We start from the raw sequence: 10,328 nt of genomic DNA, 5'->3' as shown, positions 1-10,328 counted from the left end.
GTTGTTTGAATGTATGCTTTCTTTGTTTTCATTCTATTCTCTGTATCTGTGTTTTGTTTTCTTGTATTCTTTTGTTTGTGTTTTGCTTTCTATTTTCTCTATTTATCTGTTTTTTCTGTCTACTGCTTCTCGGTATTTTGCTATTTATCTTCTAAACAACACGGAATTAATGAACTTAACTAATAACCCCGACCCTACTAAGAACTCCCCAGTTCTTACCCCTTCTCTCTCCCTTCCCCCTTCAGATGGAAGTAAGAGTACCTTACAGTAGCTCGTTGATGATGGTTCTGCAAAGAGGATTCTGCTCTAGATAGTCTTCTGAGTCTAGGGTGAATATCGTTCCCTGTTTATATGTATATACTGTGAGACTAGCCAATGTCTACACCCCGTTTGTTCTTGAACTTTAACTTAAATCCTGTGTACGAGACTCCTGTTGTGTGGCTACTTGATGAGGTACCAGAGACATGTTATATGGCAATGTCTGATCGTGCAAAGGAGTAGTAGATGATGTTCTACCTTTTGCTGATGTTCCACCTGACTTGATTTTTGAAGACTTAGAACGTACTTTCCCTCGCTTTAATAGTTTAGAGGGACTAGGTGAGTATAGAGTCTAGGCTAGCCTGGGCGCCAGCTTAGGGACTTCTTGAACAGGTCAGGACCTAGGATGTTGTATGTATATATATGTATATATATGTATATAGTTATTATCTAGCTATACCTAGGGGTGTTCTAACTAAAAGTCTATACTTAAATAAAAGTTAGATCACTAAATGTTGTTGACTGCTTGTGATGTATTTATGTGTGGTTGTTTATAACTGTTTTATCTGTTATCAGTTGTGAATTGATTATGAATGATTCCGTCTATTAATCCAAATATTTTCAAAAAAAAAAAACCCCACAAATTAACTACATTTTTAACAACAAATCAGGCTCATATGATAAATAATAGATAATAATTAGGAAGACAAATTGGTAGCGCTAAGTTTCTGGTATGATCTAGACATATTGAAAATTAGGTCGTTACACTCTGAACATCTGTGAGGCTCCATGAGAGCCCGCTGTCAAGCTATTGACATTAAAGAAGCGCTTGTTGGGAGGCAACCCAATCTTTAATTATCTATGTTAAATTTCTATTTTCTTTTGTTATTTTTTTTGTTTTCTGTAGGTTGATGATCATGTGAAGTCACAAAAACAATTGAAAAAGCAAAAACATAAGGAAAAACAGAATAAAAAATTGAACACCCTGGAGGAGAAACTTACTGGCGTTTAAACGCCAGTAAGGGTAGCAGAATGGGCATTAAACTCCCAGTCTGGCACCATTCTGGGCATTTAACGCCAGAAATGGGCACCAGACTAGCGTTTAACACCAGGAATGGGCAAGAAGCTGGCGTTAAACGCCAGAAATGGGCAGCAGCCTGGTGTTTAACGCCAGGATTGGCAGCAAGGAGCGTTTTGCACGCCACATGGTGCAGGGATGAGAAATCCTTAACACCTCAGGATGTGTGGACCCCACAGGATCCCCACCTACCCTACCCCTCTCTCTCTTCTTCACCCATTCACCAATCAGCTCAATACCTCTTCCTCAAAAATCCCTCACCTATCAAATCCCACCATTCTCTTCACCACTCACATTCATCCCTCATAAAACCCGACCTACCTCACCATTCAAATTCAAACCACTTTCCCACCCAAACCCACCCATAATGGCCGAACCATACCCCCCTCTCCACTCCTATATAAACACTATTTCTCCCCCTTGGCCGAAACACAAAGCCCCCTCCATCTCCTCTATTTCTTCTTCTTCTACTCTCTTCTTTCTTCTTTTGCTCGAGGACAAGCAAACCTTCTAAGTTTGGTGTGGTAAAAGCTAAAGCTTTTTGTTTTTCCATAACCATTTATGGCACCAAAGGCCGGAGAAACCTCTAGAAAGAGGAAAGGGAAGGCAAAAGCTTCCACCTCTGAGTCATGGGAGATGGAGAGATTCCTCTCAAAGGTGCATCAAGACCACTTCTATGAAGTTGTGGCCAAGAAGAAGGTGATCCCCGAGGTCCCTTTTAAGCTCAAAAAGGGCGAATATCCGGAGATCCTACATGAAATCCAAAGAAGATGTTGGGAAGTTCTCACCAACCCCATTCAACAAGTTGGAATCTTAATGGTTCAAGAGTTCTATGCCAATGCATGGATCACCAAGAACCATGATCAAAGTGTGAACCCGGACCCTAAGAATTGGCTTACAATGGTCCGAGGGAAATACTTAGACTTTAGTCCAGAAAATGTAAGGTTGGCATTCAATTTGCCTATGATGCAAGGAGATGCACACCCATATACTAGAAGGGTCAACTTTGATCAAAGGTTGGACCAAGTCCTCATGGACATCTGTGAAGAGGGCGCTCAATGGAAGAGAGATTCAAGAGGGAAGCCGGTTCAACTAAGAAGGCATGACCTTAAGCCCGTGGCTAGGGGATGGTTGGAGTTCATCCAATGCTCAATCATTCCTACTAGCAACTGGTCTGAAGTTACTATAGACCGAGCCATCATGATTCATAGCATCATGATTAGAGAGGACAAGTCCTCTACTGTGGCAAGGTTAGCCTTCCCTCATCTCATTTATCACCTCTGTAATTCAGCTGGAATTATCATAGAGGAAGACATCCTCATTGATGAGGACAAGCCCATCACTAAGAAAAGGATGGAGCAAACAAGAGATCCCACTCATGGACAAGAGCATGAGGAAACTTCTCATCATGAAATCCCTGAGATGCCTCAAGGGATGCCTTTTCCTCCACAAAACTATTGGGAGCAAATCAACATCTCCGTAGGAGAATTAAGTTCCAACATGGGACAACTAAGGGTGGAGCACCAAGAGCATTCCATCCTCCTCCATGAAATTAGAGAAGACCAAAGAACCATGAGAGAGAAGCAACAAAGTCAAGGAAGAGACATTGAGGAGCTCAAGCACTCCATAAGATCTTCAAGAGGAAGAACAAGCCACCATCACTAAGGTGGACCCGTTCTTTAATTTCCTTGTTCTTTATTTTCTGTTTTTCGAAAATTGTGCTTTATGTTTGTCTATGTTCGTGTCTTTATTACATGATCGCTAGTGTCTAAGTGTCTATGCCTTAAAGCTATGAAAATGAATCCATCACCTTTCTTAAATGAAAAATGTTTTTAATTGAAAAAGAAAAAGAAGTGCATGAATTTCAAGTTTTAAAACAGTTTAATTATTTTGATGTGGTGGCAATACTATTGTTTTTCTGAATGAATGCTTGAACAGTGCATAATTTTGATATTGTTAATTCATGAATGTTAAAATTGTTGGCTCTTGAAAGAATGATGAAAAAGGAGAAATGTTATTTGATGATCTGAAAAATCATAAAATTGATTCTTGAAGCAAGAAAAAGCAGTGAAAAGCTTGCAGGAAAAAAAAGGATATATGAGAAAAAAAAAAGAGAGAAAAGAAAAGCAAGCAGAAAAAGCCAATACCCCTTTAAACCAAAAGGCAAGGGTGATAAAAAGGATCCAAGGCTTTGAGCATCAGTGGATAGGAGGACCCACAGGAATAAAATCCTGGCCTAAGCGGCTAAACCAAGCTGTCCCTAACCATGTGCTTGTGGTGTGAAGGTGTCAAGTGAAAACTTGAGACTGAGCGGTTAAAGTCGTGGTCCAAAAGTAAAAAGAGTGTGCTTAAGAGCTCTGGACACCTCTAATTGGGGACTCTAGCAAAGCTGAGTCACAATCTGAAAAGGTTCACCTAGTTATATGTCTTTGGCATTTATGTATCCGGTGGTAATACTGGAAAACAAAATGCTTAGGGTCACGGCCAAGACTCATAAAGTAGCTGTGTTCAAGAATCAACATACTTAACTAGGAGAATCAATAACACTATCTGGATTCTGAGTTCCTATAGATGCCAATCATTCTGAACTTCAAGGGATAAAGTGAGATGCCAAAACTGTTCAGAAGCAAAAAGCTAAAAGCCCCGCTCATCTAATTAATGCTGATCTTCATAGATGTTTTTAGAATTCATTGTATATTCTCTTTTTTTATCCTATTTTGATTTTTAGTTACTTGGGGACAAGCAACAATTTAAGTTTGGTGTTGTGATGAGCGGATAATTTATACGCTTTTTGGCATTGTTTTTAGTATGTTTTTAGTATATTTTAGTTAATTTTTATTATGTTTTTATTAATTTTTAAATAAAAATCACTTTTCTGGACTTTACTATGAGTTTGTATATTTTTCTGTGATTTCAGATATTTTCTGGCTGAAATTGAGGGACCTGAGCAAAAATCTGATTCAGAGGCTGAAAAAGGACTGCAGATGCTGTTGGATTCTGACCTCCCTGCACTCAAAGTGGATTTTCTAGAGCTACAAAAGCCCAATTGGTACAAAAGCTGGAGTTAAACACCCAAACCGGCACAAAAGCTGGCATTTAACTCCAAGAAAAGTCTCTACACATGGAAGCTTCAATGCTCAGCCCAAGCACACACCAAGTGGGCCCAGAAGAATATTTCTGCATTAATAACTGATTTCTGTAAACCCTAGGCTACTAGTTCTCTATAAATAGGACCTTTTACTATTGTATTTTCATTTGGATTATCTTTTGATCCTTTGATCAGGTTTTGGAGGCTGGCCATTCGGCCATGCCTAGACCTTTTGTTCTTATGTATTCTCAACGGTGGAGTTTGATGCACAGAAAACTTGTCTCGTAACAAATTTCCTTCGGCAAGTGTACCGAATTTGTCGTCAAGTAAAAACTCACAATAGAGTGAGGTCGAATCCCACAGGGATTGATTGATGAAGCAACTTTAATTAGAGGAATGTTCTAGTTGAGCGAATCAGAATTTGAGTTGAGAATTGCAGAAAATTAAATGGCGGGAAAGTAAATAACAGAAAAGTAAATGCTAGAAATAAAGAGCTGACTGTAGATGACGGAAAGTAAATTGCAGAATATTAAATGGGAATGGGGAAATTACTCATAAAAGTAAATGACAGAAATTAAAGAGAATGTGTAAGATCAAAAATGGGGAGTTCATTGGGCTCAGGAGATGTTGCATTCTCCGGATCAATTTCATTTTCATCTCTTCCTCAGTCAATGCACTCATTGATCTCCTTGGCAATCTTAAGTGATCGAATTACAATTCCTTGTAATTCAATCTCTCAAATCTTGATCAATAGCCAATTCCTTGGTCAATTGCTCATGAGAAGAGATGAAGTATGGTCACTAATTATACCACATGCATTTCCCAAATCAGGTGTTGAGAGGATTATAGTCACATATCCATCCAAACCCAATTTGGTCCAGCATGAGAAAGCATTTCTAGCATAATCTCTTCATTCCTCTTTCAAGGTTCAAAAGAGATCCAAGTTTGAATAGCTTCTTTTCCAAGATAGCTACCCAATTGGATGAAGATCGAAAGCTTTCAAGTAAAATCAAGAGATAAGATAGAAGAAGAATAATGAAAACTAGTATTGATCCATCAAATTACAACAGAGCTCCCTAACCCAATGAAAGGGGTTTAGTTGTTCATAGCTCTGGAAAATGAAAACAAAGATGGAGAATACATGATGAAACTAGAAGTGCAGAGAAAGTAAAATACAGAGAGTAGTTCTATGCCAAGAGGCTCCCTATATTTTCCAACTCCCAAAATAATTCAAAGCTACTCCTATATATACTACTCTTCTGATCTTCTAGTTGCATCTTCAAGTCTTGGGTATGGGCCTTTGGATCTTGAGTTTGAAGCAGTTATCTTCTTCATTGGGCTTGGCTTTACTTGCAGAGAGAAAGTGTGAAGTGGGCAAAGACTTTAGCTCAGGACGTTAGTGGTGTTAATGTTCAGTGAAAATATGGGTTCGAGAACGTTAGTGACAATCACCTTTTTCACTAGCGTTCCTCACCCAAGTAAGAGCCACGTTAACCTCATCGTTAGTGGCACAAATGTTGCCACTAACGTTGCCTCTTTGTCCTTCGCACACGTTATTGGGACTTACCTTTCCTAATAACATTGAAAAGCCTCCTCCTTCCCTACGTTAGAGTTCACGTTAACTTAGTTAACGTGACTCCTTAACGTAGGCTTGCCAACCTTCGAGAACGTTAGTGACACTTACCTTTGTCACTAACGTTCCAATGTGCCCTTAGCTCCCACGTTAGAGTCCACGTTAACTAGGTTAACGTGGCCTTTAATGTGGCTGTGCTAGCCATCTCCAACGTTAGTGTCAAAGGTGAATGTCACTAACGTTGGCTCATCATCTCTCCTCCTCACGTTAGCTTCCACATTAAGTAAGTTAACGTGGGAGTTAACGTGGCTCATGGTGGTTTCTGTGGGCTCCTTCCAATGTTAGTGACAATGTTAGGTGTCACTAACGTTGGCGATCACCTTCCTTCTTCACGTTAGCTTCCACGTTAACTAGGTTAACGTGGCTTATTGGGGCTTATGTGGGTTAATCCCAACGTTAGTGACAATGTTTGGTGTCACTAACATTGTTGATGAGACGCAAAAACTGGTGAATTAAAAATTATTAAAATGGTTACGTTGCAAGTATAGTTCTTAACTCACCGAAAATCTGCCTATCAATTTAAAAGTATGTCACAGAGAATTTAAATTAAAAATTACTGGGAGTTTTAAGTCCCAGGTCGTCTCCCAACGAGTTGCAGAAAATTGTGCTATCTTATTAATCAGATGTTCCAAGAAGTTGAGCTAAGTAAATTGGAATATAAATTGAGGAAATTTAAATAATATGAATAAAAGTCTTGACTGGGAGTTGATTGGTTGGAATTTCTACTATCGATGGAGTGATTGTAAGATTTATTTGTTTCTTCATGTTCTCTGACTCTAGTCTGCTGTTCCGGGCCGAAAACTGGGTCGAAATAGGGTCTAAAATCACCCCCAATGAATTCTGCAGATTATGCAGATCGCACATGTCATGCGATCGCGTCATCCATGCGGACGCGTCATTCGCGCTTTTCCTCGCCACGCGTTCGCATCATCCACGCTACCGCGTCACCAGAGCTTTTCCAATCCGCGCGGCCGCGTGAGCCATGCGGCCACGTCACTGCGATTTTCTCTCCTTCGCGCGGTCGCGTGAGCCATGCGACCGCGTCACTTCTCGTTGGTTATCTCCTCAAATTCTTGTGTTCCTTCCATATTTGCTAGCTTCCTTTCCAATCTCCAACTTATTTATGCCCTGTAAAGTCTGAAACACTCAACACACAGATCATGACATCGAATGGAATAAAGGAGAATTAAAAATAAATAATTAAAGTCTCTAGGAAGCAGTTTTCAAACATGTAATAAATTCAGGAAGGAAATCTAAATGCATGCTAATTTAATGAATAAGTGGGTAAGGATCATGATAAAACCACACAATTAAACACAATATAAATCATAAAATAGTGGTTCATCAGTTATCGATCACCTACTTTCTTCACGTTAGCTTCCACGTTAACTAGGTTAACGTGGAAGTTAACGTGGCTTATTGTGACTTGGCCAACGTTAGTGACAAAGTTGAATGTCACTAACGTTGGCTTCCCCTTTACTTCTTAACGTTAGAGGCCACGTTAACTAAGTTAACGTGGCTCTTAACGTGGCCACTTATGAGCTTGGTCCAACGTTAGTGACAAAGGTAAGTGTCACTAATGTTGGCTCCATTTCTTTTCCTCCACGTTAGAGTTCACGTTAACTTTGTTAACGTGGGCAATGATGGCTTCGAGAGCATTATTGGCGATTACTTTTCTCATTAACTTTGCAAGTTACTTGATGCCAGGGCATTTTGGCCAGTTTCACTGACCTTTTCTTTACTATTTTTAAGGTAGTTTCATGCTTTTTCTTAGGAAATAAGCTAGTTTTGGGTAGATATTCACCTACACCTTGATTCAAGCATACATTGTGCATTTTACATTAATTCATGAGGATTTCGCATGAATTTAGTGACAAATGGTATGCTGCATTACCCATGACTTGGACTAGAACTTTGATGCACTCTGTTGCTTGATTTCAGGACGAAAAGAAGAAGAGAAGAAGCCACGTTAGTGGCTACGTTAGTTACACTAACGTGGGGACTAACGTGGAAGGAAGGAAAGCCACAACGTTAGTGAGAAAAGTTAGTGGCATCAACTTTGAAGAAAGGAAATGGAGCCAACATTAGTGACACTTAACATTATCACTAACGTTGGACCAAGCTCATAAGTGGCCACGTTAGTTGCCACGTTAACTTAGTTAACGTGGCCCCTGACGTTAAGAAGAAAGGGGGGAAGCCAACGTTAGTGACATTCAACATTATCACTAACGTTGGCCAAGTCACATTAAGCCACGTTAACTTTCACGTTAACCTCGTTAACGTGGAAGCTAACGTGAGGAAACAAAGTGGTCAACAACGTTAGTGACACCAAACATTGTCACTAACGTTGGGATGAACACACACTATCCCCTAGAAGCCACGTTAACTCCCACATTAACCTAGTTAACATGGAAGTTAACGTGAAGAAGAAGAAGTTGTCGACAACGTTAGTGACACCAAACATTGTCACTAACGTTGCCAACACAAGCCACAAAGAGCCACGTTAACTCCCATGTTAACTTAGTTAACTTAGTTAACGTGGAAGTTAACGTGGGCAAAAGTCCCACCTGGCAGCCTGACCATGCCTTCTTCAAACACGCATAACTTGAGCCACAAAACTCCAAATGAGGTGATTCCAGTGGCATAGGAAAGTAGGATTCCAGAGCTTTCCAAGCATATATGACACTACATGGTTGACACTAAATTTGAGGGAGAAAACCTGCCCCGAAAGTGCAATGATGAACATGGTATCAGCCTGTATTTTGGCCAACTGACCTCTTCACCTTCCAAGATGTATAACTCGAGTTGTAGAGCTCCAATGATATGCTTCCAAAGGCATTGGAAAGTAGACATCCAGGGCTTTCCAACAATATATAATAGTATGGGGTGGACACTAAGTTTGAGCTTCAGAAACATGAAAATCGCTAGCGTTATTGGCAATCAACATTTCCAGTAACGTTGGCAATTATGCCAGCGACCATGTCCACTTCAAAGGAGCATAACTTGAGCTACAGAGGTCCAAGTGAGGTGATTCCAGTTGCGTTAGAAAGCTGACAGTCAAAGCTTTCCAACGATATATAATACTCTATAGTGGGTATAAAATTTGAGCACAAACAAGAAGCATCTTTTAAGCCCCAAAAATACCAACTGGGCAGCAAGTGCAACGTTAGCCACAATAACTTCAGCACTAACGCCACACTTGTAGCGTTAGTGTGGCTAACTTTAGCACTAACTTTAGCAACTAGGCCTCAACTTAACTCACTTCTCTCTCAAGTCCACTTCAAAGCTCAAGCAAGCAAGCCCACAATTGTCAACCAATCAAGACCACAAGAAGCATCTAGAATAGGAATTTTCATTTTATTGTAATTTGCTTTTATTTTCATTTTGTAAGAGCCTATATAAAGGCCTTAGTTTTTACATTCAAAGCATTCTGGAATTCTAGAAATTGAAGGAAGGGGGAGAGAGTGAAGACCAATTCGAACTTCTGTGAATTGGCACACTCCAAGGGGAGTGGGTCTTCGGACCCCTCCCCTCAACCACTCTTCTTCCTTTTCTCTTCTTTTCTTTTCTTAGTAGTAGTTTTTCTTTTAGTTGTAATTTTCATTTATGAATGTTAAATTTTCAATTTTAGTTTTTATCTTCATCTTTACTCTTCTGCACTTTCTTTCTTTTCTATTTTGGTAGAGCAATGATCAACTAACTCTTTTCATTGGGTTAGAGAGCTCTATTGTGATTCAATGGATCAATTGTAGTTCTTATTCTTCTTCTTCTTTCTTTTCTCTTGATTTTACTTGAAAGCTTTCGATCTTCATCCAATTGGGTAGTTATCTTAGAAAAGAAACTATTCATACTTGGATCTCTTCCGAACCTTGGAAGAGGAATGAAGAGATCAAGCTAGAAATGCTTTCTCATGCTGGACCAAATTGGGTTTGGATGGATATGTGACTATAATCCTCTCAACACTTGATTTGGGAAATGCATGTGGTATAATCAGTAACCATACTTCATCTCTTCTCATGAGCAATTGACCAAGGAATTGGCTATTGATCAAGATTTGAGAGATTGAATTACAAGAAATTGTAATTCGATCACTTAAGATTGCCAAGGAGATCAATGAGTGCATTGATTGAGGAAGAGATGAGAATGAACTTGATCCGGAGGATTGCAATATCTCTTGATCCCAATGTTCATTTTATTTTTACTTCTTACATTTACTTTCCTTGCCATTTTAGTTCTCTGCACTTTACTGCTTTTCCTTTACATTCATGCAA

Source organism: Arachis ipaensis, chromosome B10 (genome assembly GCF_059453495.1).
Source record: "Arachis ipaensis isolate K30076 ecotype BB chromosome B10, ASM5945349v1, whole genome shotgun sequence".
In the NCBI taxonomy this organism is placed as follows: Eukaryota; Viridiplantae; Streptophyta; class Magnoliopsida; order Fabales; family Fabaceae; genus Arachis; species Arachis ipaensis.
Note: the sequence above shows the minus strand (reverse complement) of the source record.